General features: G+C 35.3%; 1 protein-coding gene across 3 annotated transcripts in view; it reads right to left on the bottom strand.

Annotated features, from left to right (window-relative positions):
• Nucleotides 1–18,761, bottom strand: part of TBC1D5 (TBC1 domain family member 5) — a 294,686-nt gene that overhangs the window by 264,872 nt on the left and 11,053 nt on the right. For all 3 annotated transcript variants that reach the window (XM_042817093.1, XM_042817092.1, XM_042817091.1), the window contains one exon: nucleotides 3,525–3,586. The gene's annotated coding sequence lies outside the window, so the exon portion shown is untranslated. Of the gene's footprint in view, nucleotides 1–3,524; nucleotides 3,587–18,761 lie in introns of those variants that run through there.

Below are 18,761 nucleotides of genomic sequence, written 5' to 3'. Positions count from 1 at the left end.
TGAAAAAAAAAAAAAAATCATTTAACATCAACAGTATACTGCTATTGAACTCCTTCTTGCCTCATGGGTGAAATAACAATCTCCTACACGCAGTCCCTCTAAGCATACCAATAGAGGAGAGAAGCAAGAAAAATACTAAAAATGGATGTATTAAAGATACAACAGGAAATACATGACTCATGAGATGTAAATTCTTTTATCTGTATAGAATAAATTGAAGAAGAGCTTAATATGGCTGCTACAATTTCTATGGAGTTAGATTAGAACAGAAATACACCTATCAATAATACACCAGATTTAGGCTTCCTAACCATTTTCTAGATATTCAGCAACCTCTGAGAAACAATTTAAACTTCATTTTCTTGATCTAACACATGACTAGTCAGATTTTAAAAATGATACCTTTTTTTAGCACCCCGGTTGGCCATTTCAGTCTAAGACAAGGAAGTGATTGAGCACAGAGCCTAAATTATCCTTCTGCATTACTTGCAGGATATCTTGAAAACAGAGGTAAGAAACTGTCAACATGAATAGGCTCACACTTCTATTTCTGTATAGATCTGAATTTTTCAGACAAAAATCCATACTTTTCTTCTTAAAAGGGAATAAGAAACAATAAAGCCCTACTTAGGCCTGCAATGTCATATAAATATCACTCTGCACATTAATTCTTCTCTTTGAAAAACTTAAAGCTGTGCCTCTAAGCAAATTTGCAAAACAGAAAATGTTGTAGGCTGAAATACTACTCACATTGCTTAATTGAACCTACAATTTAAAATAATTTCAAACACATATAAAGCACTAAAGTCAGCATGCTAGAACCCCAAAGTCTACGTCTTAAAACATGAACAAAAGTAATATTCAAGGCACAAAAAAATGTTTCAATGTAATTTCTTTTTAAAAATACTGTAGCATATGAAAAAAAAAAAAAAAAAAGGTATTTCCATACCACACCAGAAGATGGGTGAAGTGTGAAAGAAATCTCCTGTTTAACGTGACCTTTGGCTGTACTTTCACTTGTCATCATTATAAAGTAGCTACTTCCAGTGCCAACACAGAAGCTGCGTTATATTACCCTATAACAGTAGTAGCATGTATTGCAGGAAATGTTTCATACTCTGAGAAACCGATGGCAGAATGCACACTGACAGCACTTACCTTTGTAATTGCTGATAATGGGTCTTATGGTACAATAAGACTTCATTTGCACAAGGAAATGAGAGTGACTGCACAAAATTTCATACAGCATGTTATAAACCAGTATTCGTTCAGGAACTCCCTTGGAGTCCTTGACTTCATTCAACATGTTCATATAAAGAGAAAAAATTCACACTGGAATGCTGCCTCTAAGAATGACAATAGTCAGGGCTTTGTTACTGTGTACAAACCAAAAATACTGCATTGCTAAGATCTCTATACTTGACTTTTCCTAACATATGTAATTACAAAAATATTTCTGGAAAGCAAATGAATTTGAAACTCCAGTAAGATTAATAGAACAAATACAACAAATTTATGTTCTATAAAATGGCAGCAAGCTGCAGAATAAAAATCACTAGCTATCATTATCTAAAGCTGTTCATCTAACACTGTAGAGAAAAAAACCATTGATACACACTGTACACACATTTTTATCCACGTACATAAATCAAAGGAAACAGCTTCCTTTAAGGCAAGCATATGAAGATACTAAAGCAAGATACAAATTAAATATTCATACATTCAATATTTCAAAATAAGGAATTTGGATACACACATGCATAATTTAAGTTCTATAGTGAAACCTGTCTACAGAGGCCATTTCTACTGTATTTCAACAGCATTGAAACTTGAAATGTACAATGCAGCCTTCCCAAGCTATGTTAAAACTTTAAAGTGCACAGTAATTCATTTGAAGCACCAAACATAGAATAAAGGCCATGTTGTGCACACAGCTCTTTTCCACAAGAACCACTGCTTTGCCCGATTCATTGAAGCCCTTCCAGCTCTATGAGCAGGGCTGTCAGTCACTGTGCTTTCCTACAAGTTAGCTTCAGCCTGCCAAAAGAGTTAATCAGTGGGAACTGAGCAGGTAACAAACTGAGCAGGTAACTTCACGTAAGAGTCTCACAGTTCCTGAGGGAAATCACATCAGGCAACAATCTTTGAGCCCAATTCTGCTCTGAGGCACCTATTTTAGACTACAGATCTGATGCTCATATGCAGCCTGAAATTGGGCCCTTTTTCTGGTTACATTACTCAGGCCTCTTCAGAGAAAATGAAGAGATCTCAGGCATTTCTGTTTGGCAAAAGAAAGCAAAGCGAAACCGGCTTCTCAACTATATTTGTGCACTAAGAATTGTTCTTTGTATGTAAACCGCTGACAGGTTCAGTGCTCACAACAGCACAGAGACCTTACATTTCCAGAGCTTATAAATTTCTATGTGTGCTAATAACACTATGACTCAAAAATCAAGCAAACAAGAAAAACCAAATCCATTTTCACTCCCAGACATATATCTTGCTCTGGGTGTGTGTAAAATTACCAACCATTTCTCTTCACATATTTAAACCCTTGCCAGTAAGATTATCTCGATATGAGTTATTGTTGTGATCATATTTTCTCATTAGAAGTTAAATGTTTTAGTTCGAATATCAAGAGGCTCATTTTAAAACCACCCATTTTATTTGGACAAAAATATGTCAAGTGAACTTTAAGAATAATAAACAGTACTTAATAATGGGAAGTAGAACAGCTCTGTTTCTACATATTTTAAGTAGATGTTCATCTTTGCTCCTTAAAGGTCACTCATTTGATCTTGAGACAATCTGAGCAAAAGCTAAATAAGTTAAAAAGTGATATTAAGCAATATTACACTAAATAAAATTAGTATCTACATGGTAAATTGCTTCATTGAAAACCATCTACAGATTCTGCAAAGAATATACTTTTGCCTTAGAGCTAGTACTTTAATTTTCAAGAACCAAGAAAAAAAATCAAAACTAGTCAGTAACAATGCAGCGTCGAAAAGCAATAAACTCAAAATTAAGTTATAAATAATTTAAAGCATGTCATGAAGATGTATTAATAATTCATCAGATAAATAATTTACTAAATAATCAAATAAATAAATAATGAAATACATAAATAAATCAGCAAATAAATAATTCTGCAAAATAACCTAAACAATAAGTCACTAAAACAAATGACAAACCTACAAAACTACAATGATTTTCTAAATTCTGATAGTTTTAAATAAACAAATGTATATAAACTAGATCAATCTTTGGTGGATACAGAAATAGTTTTCATTGCTATTGGTAAACTCCTGATTACACTGCACAAGGATACAATTTTAGATTTTACAAGAGTGCAGTTTTTTCCTCGTAAATTATTAACACGATTGCTGCAATATATCCTGCTCTGTATTTTACATGTAGTCCCTTTATGTAGCTCACTTCCCCCCCCAACCCAAAAGCAAAAATCTCTTAACAACATTCTTAATTCAAGTATGCTTGTTTGTTTTTCTGGGTGCAGTACTTACAATACTGCAATAGCCTTCTTGGTGGTTCTCTTACTATCTTCTGCAAACCTTCAGAAGTTTTGCTGCAGGGGGAAAACAAGTAGAATAACCTTAATTATTACAGATGGTATCTCATTCATTAGCGGATGACAACATTTTATTTGAAAGCACAAGAAAAGCTGTTTTATAATTCTACAAAGCATCTTAATGTGAAACAACCATTACAGTTTGCAGACTACCAAAAGTTTTTAGAAGTCTTTGGTGGAACGAGTTCAAGCAGGCTGAGGCCTGTTTCTTGTATTTAAGCTGACACACAATCTGTGCAAACTGGCACTAATTCAGATGTGAAGACAAACCATGAGAAGGACAAAATACTTGGCTGACATCTAACGTTATCCTTGATTTTGGTAGTTCAGAGTCCTTGAAAGAATACAGTGAGACCATTTCCTCCACATTCATAATTTAATTAGAACTCTGCACTCCAAAGCCAACACTCATACCACAAAGGTCAAAATCCACTCATCTCTTGAACCAGCTTTCATCCTCCATTTATCGTAATGAATACTATTGACAATCACCACAATTTCTTTAAAAGTGGCATTCTGTAAATAGAACACTTGAAGAAGTGTGCCAGAAATGTAATCGCATTATCAATATTTATCAATTTTATCCATTCTGTCAAAAAATGTTTGTTTCCTTCCATAATACACATTAAAGTGAAGCAATGTTATAAGTTATGCTACTGACGTGGAGTCTTCGACTCTGTACAAACCTATTAAATTGAATGAATGCATAAAGCCTGAGGTTGCTGAACAATATATTTAGCATACACATATGTTGCTCCAGAAGTAATGCTTTTTATCAATTTCCATGGAAATTACAACAGACACAAAGAACACAATAGCCCTATTTGCTAAAGCACATTCTCAGCTACAAAACACTATTTTTCAACGTTAGTTGAAAACTGCTAGTTTTCAACAACTGCTAGTCACGCATTTTCACCAGCCATGAACAAGAACCTATGCCGTGCTTGTAGAAATCAGCACCAGTGGGGGTGACCAGCTGTCAGTTTGCCACTGCTGAAATGCACCAACCACCGCTTCACTCTGCTCGCATCCACAGAAACATCCAGCAAGCAACAATGAATGTCAATGGATGCCATTTTTTCTGCATGGAGGAACACAATTCCACACATTTTTTTTCATACACACCTTCATGTCATGCACCATCTTGACAGAGTGCCCCTCTGCTGCCATCTGTGACACGGCAACAACATGTAACACAATATCAGTGGGAGGTTCAACTTCTACTGTCATATCAGCAACACTGACCTCTGACGTAGTGGGCCAACATAATAAAGCAGGAGGCATTACTTTCAGAGCATCCTTCACGTACATGGTTTCTCACTAGGTAGTTTAAAGCAGATCATAAGCAGCATTGTTTCTGCTGATAAAATCTCTAATGGTTGGCGCTGTTGCTGTACTTCGGCATTTAAAAGCATAAAGGATAATTTACTCTTAAAATTACCTGGGCACATTATATTTAACAAGTCTCAAATTCTCTTTAGGGATTATAATAAGAAAACACTTTGCTTAATCATAAATTTTATATTTATCTTGGCTAAACACTCTCCTTTGGATAGACTGCCATGTTTTGTCAAGAAAAATCAACACAGTGGAAATGAAGTACTTGTTCTGTTGTGTGGTCATTCAAAGGAGTATGTAGAAGTAATGTAAATGTGCACCAGTGCTGCTGATAATTTCACGCTCTCATACACTCATTTCAATTTGCTTTAAAAAGGACTATTCCTCCTGGCTAAATACAGTCATCATGAAAAAGCATACCTCCCCTTTGAGTTAATAATATTGCCAGCCCCAAAACACAAGAGTACAAAAAACTTCTGTATTTTAAGCAATCTGAGACACTTTTTTTCCCTCACAGTATGCTTTCTTCAAAAGTGGGAAAAATCTTTCAGTCCTCAGATTTCTGTTCAAGAATTCATTCCCACTCCATACTCAGCAAACCCATCCTCTTTCAGCACACACATAACAAATCTCAAATCCTACTTCTTTTTTTTTTTTTGAATAATGGATTGTTGTAAAAGTGGTCTATTCCTCCACACATTAAAAAACTGTCACAAGATTATTGGGACATACAATGGCTCAGCAGTGATCTGAGATTACTCCAGCACCACACTTCCTGCAGGAAGTACCACCAAATCACACATCATCTTCGTGCATTTGCAAAGTGATTTTTCACTAAAAGTTTACAGTAGAGCTAAAAATGCACTTACAGTCACCAATGTCTTAAAGCATTTTTTTTTTTCCCTTTGAAGATTTGCTCAGTTTTCAATTAGTTTCATATTTAATTTGGACTTTCAATGTGTGGTTCCAGAAATGACCTCTTCACATAACTATTTTTGCCTATGTTAAAGGGTCACTGTTTTCTGTTTGAATTGACATCTAAATCTCTTGACGATACGATAGTTTAGACAGCAGATAAAACAACCAACAACTTGAGATACAGCTACATCTCCTCCATTGCAGTCAAATATGAACTCCAACCTACGCAAGAGATAATGACAGAAAACGAATTCAATTCCTTTCTTTATTCTGCTACTATGCTTCCTTCTCCTCAACCTCCACATATAACTTAAGTGCCTTTACTCAGCAGTGTCTGCAAAATTTTGCTCAGTGGAAGACTAAAGCAAAGTGCAGTGCCATACAGGTGGATGTTACAGCATTGACATTTTACTACTTGAGAAAGTAGTTGTGTAAGTTCTAAACCTTACCCAGGCTGAGAAACTGCCTGCTACAAGAGAGAGGCCATTCAGCCGGTACTGAAAGCGATGTGGGTAATAACACAAGGAAGTGAATTGTACCATATAACAAATTTCTAATATAAACAATGGCAACATTATAAATAAAGCTCACAGGAAAAAGCATGGAGAAACAAAATCATCTGCTATCCTTCACCTTTTGACATCACCACCAACAGAAAATGTCTTTGTTTGCAAGTATGAATCAGATGAACAGATAGCAGATACTGCTGATTCTTCCCTTTGGGAACTTCAGAAATACATGCTAACAAAACAAAATTTGGAAAATCCTTACTGGTAATTTTAAAATTTAGGACACGAGATTGATTTATTGACATTCAGGAATAGACACTTGGGTACAAATACCAGGCAGATGCACTCTAACAAAGTTACAGGTATAGTAAAGTACTGACCATTATATTGTGACTCATATTTCAAAGATTTCTTGAATAGTTAAAAGTTACATGGGATACTTTGCATTATTCATGGAAAAAAAAAAAAAAATTGACTTCAACGGATTATCATGTTTACAAAGTAAATAATACATAAATTTCCAGGCCAGAAGCTTCACTCCTCTGCCATATTCCCTCCATTCCAGTTATTACAATTGACCAATTAAATTCAATTTATCTATTTGGACAACTTCACACAAGAAGATAGCTTTGTGACTCAGTACAGTATGTTATTAAAAATCTTTCTGTATCTTTATTAGCTTTTTGATTTTTCTTTTAGCTTCTTCTAACTCTCTTAGTAAAATAACAATTTTAACTTGCTAAAACCTACAGGACAATGTTAAATCCCAAACTAGTGAATCAACTGCTATCAGTACAACACATAGCTCATTTGGCTGTTATGATCCACATTTCCTAGCTGATTTTTAGATAAAAACAATCAGATTACTAGGAAAGGTTTATCTTAAATTCCCACATGTACAGCATGCCACATTAAATATATGCAAATCAACCTTTTTCTCCTCTATTTTTTTTTTTTTTGAGCTGACAACTCATATGACCTGAAGCCATGGTTAACGATGACAATTATTTGACTTTCATATTTATACAATCAGTCATCAGATATGCATGTTAATTGATTTCAACAGATAGTTTTGTATTCTAATGATCAACAGTAAGTGTACATTTTACCAACCTCTTGATTTATAAGAAAATAAAACTTATATCAGTTTTCACAGTTAACCCTTCATTGGATTGATTTACATCATCCACCAAAGACTTCACTGTAATACATTAACTGAAGTAGTTTCAATAATGGGAGCTTCACTGTAATAGCAAAATTTGATTTTACAACTAAAGACTCTGCTTTATTGTGTTTAAAAAAAAAAAAACAACTGCTACTCTATTTAAACAATATTCTCTACTAATCAGATGTTATGAAGCATAAATAGAGTTTAAATAAACGGACTGGGTAAGGCTTCATTTATTTACTCCATATTTACATCTTACTATTTAAAAAACCTAAAATGGTGGCCAGGAGCTCATAAACGAGCATCTAAGATGCTCTAAGACACTGTTAAATGGACATTTCTGATTTTTAAAAGGTCTTGATTACAGACTGAAAATAATTAGATAGATTTTAAATATATGATAGGATTCCACTGCTTTCTTAATGGCTATTCTCCTTAATCTCAGGTCTGGCATTGCAGCAAATGCTGATAACGCAAATAAATTGTCTTCAGTCTCTCCCTCATTGAGAAACACTCCCTTTGTTCAAAAGACCTTGATCTCCACCTGAACATACAGGGAACATTTGAGGTTCTGCAGAAATCAGAAACCCATCCCAAACTAATTGCTCTCCCAGTTACAACGCCACAAATTCCAAAGCAGAAAGCATCTGATTCTTTCGTATGATACAGTACTGATCCTGATCTGCCAAGGCAGACCTTAAAATAAACAGAAGAATGAAGTTGAAGTTCTGCGTGAAACTTCAATACAAGTGACCAGAACAAAAAAAGTAGGAAATGAAAGCCATGACAAAAACATTGACATTAAAATCTATGCCAAATGTTGTACAATCAATAGGTGTACAAAGGTTAGGCTTAGTAAGATTATCACGATAGAAAGATAATACAAATAAATGGAAACGCTCACCAGCGTCTGTCATAGACTCACAATAAACTCCACAAAGAGTGATCTCCAGAAAGAGATCCTTCCTCAGTGGCAGTCAGCCCTTAAATGGGGTCTAGGAGAGGTGCAGCCAGGCTCCACCCCTTCTAGTAGTACAGGTGAATCGCTTTCACCTGTGTTCCCACAGCTGACTCAGTGCTTGCCTCAGGTGGTCAATCAGAGGTTCAGGCTGTGATCAACCGTCCCCATGCAGATGTACACACATCTTCTGTAAAGCACCAAAAAACATAGAAATAAATGTAATTCCTAGTTTCCAAAATGCTTGTTGTCTACCACTTCTCTTTAAAATTCACAGTATTACAAATTATAGCTATGGGGAAGAATAAGGAAAATTTAACAACTGCACATGGGTTGACTGATCAAAAGCAGTCCTAGACTAACTCACAAATACAGCATATTCATTTAAGCTTGAATTAATACCAAAATTTTCACAAGACACCTGAACTTACAGTAAGGAGGGAAGAATATGAAAAAAGTCTGAAAATAGAAAAATCCTGTTGTTTACAGCTTACTGCTAATTGCTCATCATAACAAAACTCAATGATTAGAAGCAGCATTTGACTACCAACATTCAGTATATTAATTAAAAACCAAGGGAAACGAGAAATAGAAAGCAAACCATTAGCATCTTCTGATGACAATGTTCCCCTGAAGAAATGAGGTTACAATAAATTCCACAGTGAAAGATTAAAATAAGTAGTAAGATGACCAAATAAATTCTGGGAATTGAGAAAATAAATTGGCTAGAAAATATTCAAAGGTAAAGACAAACAAGCTGTGAGTTCAATGGTAGCATATCACCACCCAGACTGTTATGGCCAGTTTGGTTCACTGAAACTCATAAGGGGGATCAAGAGAAGGGGAACTGGGAAAAAAACCCAGAAGCTCTCTACAAGTGACACAGAACCAAAATATAAATCAATAAAATTATTTTAAAAAAAAAAAAAAAAAGAAAAAGAAAAAAGAAAAAAAAAAAAAGAAATAGAGACCAATGAAATACAGGCAATCATCTCCTATACTGGCCCCGCTGCACAATAAGATATTCTTCAGCACTATTTTACAAGTACGAAATCAGCATGTAGATGGGTAATAAGTTTAATACAATCAGGTAGGTGAATTCAGTGCAACTACAAAAATATTACTACTTTAGTATAACTAGATTTCAGCCTAGGGATAGCAACTTCTTCAAAATTCAGGGTTTCAAATATTCTCCTCTTTTTTCGGAAGAAATTGAAAGAAGCTTGAGTAGCTTATTGGTTAAGCACATTTTGTAACCAATATTACATATGATTTCAATTCTTTGAAGAGCAAAAGTTTTCTCACACAATACTAGCTAGAGGAAAATGCAAAAATTTTTTATAGTACTGGATCAAAATTTACGGAATTTGAACAAAATCTCAAGGCTCTCAAAAACAAGGTAGAGAGGAAAATGTTAAAAATGGAAGACCAACATGAACTCGAACAGACAACTTGCTTTGTGGCTGAATACCAAGCAAGAAGAAAAAAAAGTTAATCTGAATATCAGCTCCTTCACAGATATGGCATAAGATGACAGGAGACTGCATTCGGTGTCCCCATATTTAACTGCCACTTTCCACAGGCTTTAGTTATCTGCTTTAAAAGTGTTCCAGTTTGTTTAGAAATCATCAAGAATAAAGCATTTGCCATTGTCATCGATACAGAAAACACAGCATTTATGATATTTGGTTTACTTTATACCAAAAATATTTACCCATTTCATAACTCATGGTGGATCAGTTCCATATGGCTGAGCAAACCCTAGGGATGGTGCATCAAAAAAAAAAAAATAGCAAAAAAGAAAACAGAGGGAGTAGGAAAGATACATTGTTTATTTTTATGACAATATGGCCTAAGCCCACACAGGTTAACTTAAACTAGCTATGTAAACATTTATAAACCCTTGAAATCACAAGTTTATGAAATGGGAATCCTTATATAACCTCCATAATTTTTTATTTCTCCCAACACAAGTAACATTTTGCAGTCACTGTATCTCACTGCATTTTACAGCGGTCACTAAATTCATTCCACTTGTTATCATTCGTAAGAAACAGCTCAATAAGAATAGCAATACTTGCTATGTGTAAAATTGACCCAGCACCCTGATGCTCCCTGCCTACAGCAAAGTTGTACATAATTACTGTGTGAGCAGTCAAGGCCTATTTTGACATGCCAAGCCTCCTTATGAAACAGCCAGCACCACTGGAAGAACTACTTTTGACATGCAACTGGACAAAACATTTGGGAATGGCCTCAAGTTGTGCCAGGGAATGGTCAGGCTAAATAATAGGAAAAATTTCTTCTCCGAAAGTATGGTTCAGGAATGGGCGGCCAGGGGAAGTGGTTGAGTCTCCATCCCTGGAAGTGTTCAAGAAATGTTTAGATACTGTACTGAGATACATGGTTTATGGGGGAAATACTGCTGGTAGATGAACGTTTGGGCTGCATGATCTTGGAGACCTTTTCCAGCCTTGGAGATTCTATGATTCTACACAAACACAGAAATTTTGATTTTTTTTTTTTTTTTTTTTTTAAAGTATGCAGTTTAAGTGAATATTTCACATGAAATCAAGCAAGTGAATGCAATCCACAGCAGAAAACTGCTGCAAATTTCAACCCTGTTAATGGGTAGATGAATTTAGGGAACAGAATATAAGCATCACCAACATAGAACAAAATTGCTGGGTTTTATTTTAAAAATGCTTAAACTCAACATATAAACTTTAGTGTAAAGGAATGATTTTATTCTGTACGTTCTACATTTCTTGCCACCTGAAGCTGGAGACTCAAAAGTCAAGAATAGCAAATCTGGAACACTGAGTTATATTAACATCATCCTAACTATAGCAGTTTGATTTCAACAAATTTGTCAGGGTTTTTGCATATTGCTGAATAAATGATTCTGGAATTAACTTACTTTTCTTGGAGGCATTATTTTAGATTATTTCTTAGCCTCCTCCTCTTTGATTTAGTAGGCCTCTTAAGGTAATTTATTAATGTTTTGGATATCTCATTCATCATCCATTATTACTGGTGTCATAAATAAGAAGAATGGCACAAAGCAACAAAGCACTGGACTATACACTCTTTCCATGTTCATCAATAAAATATCTGCCTATGTCAGTAAGCAGTATACAAAGGAAGTTGGTTTATCCACTAGAGCAAGACTGGTAGCACTTTTTAACTTAAATTCTCAAGCAGATCATTAGATTTACAGTAAAATCTGTCATTACTGAAGTAAAAAATAAGTGCATCAATGCTGAATACGAGAGGACAGAAACATCTAATCTGCAAAAAACAAAAGTACACACCAGAAACTGCTATGTCCTGCAAGTTATTCAAACTAACTAGAAGGTTGGTGAATACCTTCAACAGCACTGCCTTCCATGAAAAAAATAAAAGGCTTAATCACCCAAAATTCTGTAAATTTTGCCAGCATAATACAAATAGCAGCATGAGGAGCAAAAATTTAACAAACTGAAACTCAAAAGTGTGGCATCATATCTGTAAAAGTCTGTCATATTGCTTTGTAGAAGACAAATTACCTAAATGAGTGGGAAACAGGAAAACGTCTTTAAAACAAAACAAAACCCTCGACAGAAAGGAGCTTGGAAAAGATGACTGCAAAGATTTCAGAAGATTTTCAAGATAATGACCACTAATGGCCATCCCTGCCAGTAATACATTACATAGGTATATACTACACTACGTAAATCAACTGAAGGAATATAGTAGTCATGTTAGTAAGACATTAACTACTGAGTTAACATGAACATTACGTCTGACTTAAATTACATCTTTGAATTAAATTTGAATATTCAAAAATTCATTTTATATTATTTTAGATGTTGATACATTTTGTACACGTTTACTGTTTACATTCCTTTAAATAAAAGAAAACCTTTCACTAAGGTTAATGAATATTTTACATGATGTAACAGTACTGCGCTCACCTTTTTTCTAACTGTAATATGACTAAGTTTGAGCCAGATCTAGTAATTCATTAATGGAACCAGAAGAGTTTAAGTTCTTTTAATATAGGAAGAAAAAGACTCCATGTTAGATTTAAATTGGACAAAATGCATCAGATTAGCAACTGTGCTTCTGACTTCTGCTGGGGAAAAATTAGCTGTTATTTTGTCTTCTTCAGACAATATAAATCAGGTATTTTGGGCTCCCAAAGAAGCTGAAGCAACAAAAACTTTTTTCAACTAACTAAAATCTCCTTCATCATGCTAGCTTTAAATCAGGATCCTCATTACTTCTTATATAGAACCTCCAGGTTTTTTAGTAATTGATGATTAACAAAATATACCCATACCAATACTTCTTAAAGCTAATTCAACTAAATACATAATAAGATGCATCTTTCCTTTACTTCATTGTGCTATGTTAATAACTACAAATGAAACAGTTCGATGAATTCTGTATGATACTTTCCTATAGTTACAATTTTACAATTACCAGTGGAATGGAAAATGAAGTCCTGTGAGCTGCAATTTTTATTTCTCTCCAGTCTGATCAACGTTTGGAACTGACCATGATACTTGTTCAAACTCTAAGAGCTTGCAGTCAAATAGAACCTTGCTGTTACATGACTAAGAGCAGGTAGTATCCCCTCGTGCAAAGGTGTATGCGATTTGAAGATTCATGCAAATGAGAGGAACTAATTCCTCAACTGCTTGGAATCATCCATTCACTCTCTCACTCTTGTCGCTGCTTCACTTTGTATAAAATGTGCATTGTCAGGAAAACACTGAGATTTATTCTTTCCGATGATGATTAAGATATTCATCCAGTATGTACATTCCCTATATTCCATTTTTAGCCTCACTGAATTTCTAATTTCTACAACAGGAAACTGTATTAGATAGGAGACTATAAACATATCAATTTATTTATTTATTTTAGTCTTTCCAAATCATCTGATTTTTTCTTTTCTGCACCTTTTGTTCACGGAGTGCACTCCTCTCAAGCTGTCACTGGTTATTGGAAGGGGTGAACCAATTATCCTTTGTTTTTATCCTGGTGCTATTGCACCACAGGGTTTGTATCCTACTAGAAGGCACTCTCATTGTCTTCCTTACTGATACTTGGAAACCAGAAATCATCTGCTGAGAAGCCAATGAAAATAAAGCTTGCTTGTTTCAAACACAGAACAGAAACAACAAAATGTTTATTTCTTTTTCATTATTTTTTTTTATTAAAGGTTCTGGAAGACAGCATCCTGACTTATTTCCAACATCAGCAATGCTGAAGGCTTCAGATGTTTATTTAACTGCTAGACTGATGTATAAACATTTTGATTCTTAAGGCACATCACTGTTATGTTCTCTAATCACAGACACGTGAAACATAAAGCTTGTCTTCTCAGCAACACTCTATCCTCTAAACTGGTGCTGAGCACTTATACCAAATATCTGTACCTATACATGTGATGCACACGTATTTTTAAGCCCCATCTATTAGAATATATGTCTTGGTATGAGTGTGGTAACACATGTATGGATGGGAATAAAAGGAAATTACTCTTCCAAAAGCAGAGCAGAAGAAAAAAAACTAAGCCCAAATTTTTTTTGAGTCAGTGATGAAAGCAGAGAAGAGAAAGATGTATGGAGTAAAAGACCCCTTTATTTATGTCGGTGATTGGACTACCTCCCACATTTATCGGTGGGAAAAAATGCTAAGAAGGATGTCTGAAATGCAGCAACTAAAAGTGGTGGCTAAATGCATATAGAAGACAGAGGAGATGGCATTTTAAAGCAAGCAGAGTGCAGATGCCAGTGTTGTCAGGACTGATGACGTACCCCTCTTTAAAGGGCTGGGATATTTACTTTTTCCAACGTAACAGCTACAAAGTAAAATATAATGATGAGGCTCACTACAGCTATATGATCTTCTATCAAACCAGTACTGTTAAACTCAGAATCCACTAGCAACACACTACAAATTGTCTCAAAGAAATAGGGCTTGTTTACTCCTCATTACAGTGTCACTGAGCCAAAGAGCTGATCTCAAACAACAAAAGCCTGACAGAAGAAAACACCGCCAGCACTGTCACACACATGGAAGGGAAAGTCAAGGCTCAAATGATTGTGTTGATCTTTGACTAAAACTATAAAACTAGTCAGTTTCTTCAAAGCCAAACATAAAACTGCAGCCAACAATAAAGAATCCGGAATCCCTGAGCTTTCTTCACAATGATTTATTTTTTTTTATCATAAGCCTTGGTATTTTAATCAGACCAAAAAAAGTTGGCAAGGCAGATGTGTATGACCCAGGCCTATAAACCATGAGCTCGGCTTTCCTGACTAATCTTATTTTTCCTACTGTCACCTCAGTTCCAACACCACGGCTTCTTTTAAGTACTTAAAAGCTCTGAGCAGCCGTTCATTCTTTTTTTCTTCCACTATCTAATCTGAAAGATTGTTCAACTTGTTCATTGACTAACCTCCAAAGTATTTTATTTCTCACACTGAAATTGGATTGCACAGATCTGAATCTAAAGGTCATTCATTAAGACTAACAGCCTTATGATACATTATTACATGTCCTTAATTCAAATAAAAGTAATTAAAAATACCCATATTTTCAGTTAAAAACTTATCCTTAGTTATCCTTCCCAAATTCCTGATTCACAGCATTAACTCCACTGGCCTACATAATTCTGTCTTTACTTCGTTAACAATTGTTGGTTTTTGTTTCTGTTTTTAAGCCTATGTTAACGAAATCCCTTTCAGTGTATCTCACAATGCAATTTTACTACATAAGATTTCTTCTGCAATTCATTAAAAAATCAGATTCATTATTTACTTTTTAAATATAACTTCATTTATAATAAAATTTTAACCCTTGTCAAGTAATGTGGATAAGCTGCAGACATCAGAGCCAATACAGAAAAGTATCAGCAAAACAAAACACAATCAATGAATAGAAACATAAGTACAACCAACGGGACAGACACAAATTAAACTTAACTGTCTGTTGCACGCTCTGTTCATCCCAATTCTCACCTCCAGTAAATTTATCTTGCTTATAACCACATTGTTCACTTCAGTTTGTTTAGCTGTGGGTCTTCCCACCACTGAAGTCAACAGTGAAGCTGCCCATGACTCATGAGTACTAACCAATTTTAAGATCCCAGAACAAACCTTAAGCAGATAGAAGACATGGACTTCAACATCTGACTTCAGGAATGAAGTACTTACTCAGCAGGCATTCAGGAAGCAATGCATGACTTCACTTAACCATACTAGCACTTTAATATCATTATGAATTTTTGTGTAAAATGGATAACTAGTCTAATGTTTGACATACAGCAAAAACATAGGTATCCGAAAGATATCTCCTCTGAGCTGCCAAACCAGTTAATTTCCTTAAAGTGACAAATGCCTTCAGAACAGCAACACAAGACAACAGAAATCCTCTAAAATCCTAGAAAAAGCCAAAGAATGTATTCTGTGAGTAAATGAACTACATTTTAAAAAATGTCCTGAAGTAATTCTCCACACTACTGCTTAAGCAGTTTTCAGTAACCTACAGCATCACATTCAATACTTCAGAATAAACTAATTTCATGAAATTATATGCTTGCCAGAAAGACGGCATTATTTTATTTACTACTTATGGGCTACCTATCCATAGTGCTTACCATTACAAATATTCGTTTCCTTCTAACGTGAAATTTCTACTGCCAGTGTAAGTAATACTTATCACAAAAGAAGATAGCTTAAATAATGAAATCAATAAAAGCTCAAAATCTAAACATGAAGCCAAGTCAAACAAAAAGCAGGAATAATGCCCATGTGAGTTTTATGCAGTGTACTTCCCAATCACCTGTACTTCTACTAATGTAAAATACATCAGCTTAGATAATGTAATCTTAATGTTCTTTAACATTCTTGATTATGAGGGATTACCTCCAGGATCCAAAGAAGTGCACTATGAATACAAATTTCACATGATTTAAACTTAAAAAGAAATTTGTTGCAGTTGAATGTTATACTCACATGATGAGATAACATGAAGATTCCATCATCCAAGGTTTACTAAGACAGTTCTGTGCTTACTTATTAGCTTGGGTCACCATTTGATAAACCTGGTTAGACATTCACCTTCCTTCATATTCACATGCTGGCCTAGAGACCTTCTATGACAAAAATTCTCAGTTCACTGACTGTAAACCACACAAAGCAAGTAAGCTAAGGAACTAAAACAAAGAAATAGAAGTACTCAATAAATCCAAACCTAATTTACTTTTACTTCTGCATATTTCAAAATTTGGTTGTGTTCTCATGGTTCAACTCTGAGAAGGAAAAAGTTGCTTCAATAAGAGAGCACCTGCCATAATACTGTCTTTATCCACAACATGCATAAATCACTCACTGAGGCTAGCAGTGCCAACCAAATGAACGGCCTTTAGTAAATGCAGCCTGTCTACATGAGAATAACTGATGGATTATGTCAGCACTAAAAGCGCGGCGAAGGAAGACCTCTGGCAAGCTATCACAGAACACTTAATCCTTAATTATTATTATTTTTTTTTAACATTCTAACACCATTCCATGAATGATAGCTGTTTTGTGGCCAAAATATTCCAGATACCTTCTTAGGATCAAGATTCAATGAAAGCAAAGAGATCATTTGTTTAAAACACTATTTATATGACTTAAAGGCTGTGTATCCAATCTGGAATTATAAAATGCTTGTACGGATTCACAGCATCTTTTACATTGACTAGATATCAAAAATCTCCCCCTACATCCTACAGCATTACGAAAAAGATGAAGATATGTAAATTAAAACAAAACAAATTACAGGTGATACTTGAAGACCTAATTTTACGAACCATCAGGTGACATGAACTTGTGGTGACAGAAGCACATATGCCAAGTCCACAAATGTTAAAGGCTCAAAAAGGAGTGATGCTGTGTATGAATATTTCAATAAGACACGGAGTAGTCTTTCTCTGTAAGTTATCCATTATCACTATGCCTTGCACATGGGTTACACATGGGTTGGGTACAATCCTAGATATGATTACAGGATGGGAGAATTCACTGAGAGCAGCCCTGCGGAGATCCTGATGGGGATCCTACCTGGGGATCCTGATGGATGAAAATCAGAGCTAAAAGAGAATTCAATTTTGAGCTGAACCTGCTCAGATCCAGAAAAATAATTCTTAAAAAATGTTTTAAGAAATGTAGAGGTGATCATCTCAGACTTCTAATGAGCCCAGTCAGAATGCTATAAGTACATTGTGATGTAGCCTTTCATGTTTAGTACAGTGTTGGTTTTCATATCTATCACCAAAAGTAAGCAAATATCTTCTTACATATCCTGCCCAACATCACTTGGTATAAGGAAGCAGAGACTGAGCAACCTCTTGTGGTTGCCAGCCACTCCCCCAGGCCACCCTACTCATGCACAAAGGCATTCCAAATGAAGGATTAATTGGGCATAAAAATCAAAGTCTAGCTTTTAATCTCACCTCACCACAGTCATTCCCTCTAGATGCAGAGAAAATGGATTTCTGCCATTCCCTCACCGAAGCACAGCCAGGTTGCTAACAAGGGGCACCTACTCCGGAATTGATGCCAGATCTCTTACTAGACAGATCACAGTGAAATTCTCCTCAAGAAACCAGATGGGCTGAAGATAGATAGAAGTTTGGGAAGGTTTCTTGGTTTGTTTTTGTTGTTTTTCTCATTATAGTATTACTAAAATGACCAGCGCTTCAAGGGCTACTGTAACCTATATTTGCACGTGGATGCAGGAATGCCCAGCAAGGTCCTGCACAGTCAGATGATCCATTACCAAGTGTCAGAGAAGAGAGCTAACATCATGGTGTTGAACTTATAGCTGTCTGTAAGGCAGTCTACTTCAAAAACACTATCAAGCTGGACAGCAGGGCTTGAGCTCTGACAGGAAGGGATCAAAGCAAACCTCAAGAGCAGAGAGATCGTCTCCCCGTGTCTTTCATCTATGCAAGATGACAGACGCTACTAAATATTTTTCCATTTGTTCACACGTTCATGTGATTAATAGGTCTGCTTGCATTTCATTTTGCTGTCTGCCACTCCTTACTTGTATCTTCAAGTCAATCTACCATAATGGCAGCACAAGTTTTGAGCAGAATTGACAGCAAAACAGCTTCAGCCTCAGAAAAGGCAAATAACAAATAGAAGTAAAAATATTTTGAAATATTCTGTCAAGACAGGGGAAGTGCAAAAATTCACCTCAGTAGTTAGAGGGAAGGGGTTAGCATATCAGAAGGGA

Source organism: Centrocercus urophasianus, unplaced genomic scaffold (assembly GCF_019232065.1).
Source record: "Centrocercus urophasianus isolate 14NV4802_14NV808 unplaced genomic scaffold, USGS_Curo_1.0 seq_16, whole genome shotgun sequence".
Lineage (NCBI taxonomy): Eukaryota > Metazoa > Chordata > Aves > Galliformes > Phasianidae > Centrocercus > Centrocercus urophasianus.
This window is presented reverse-complemented; position numbering and strand designations above follow the sequence as displayed.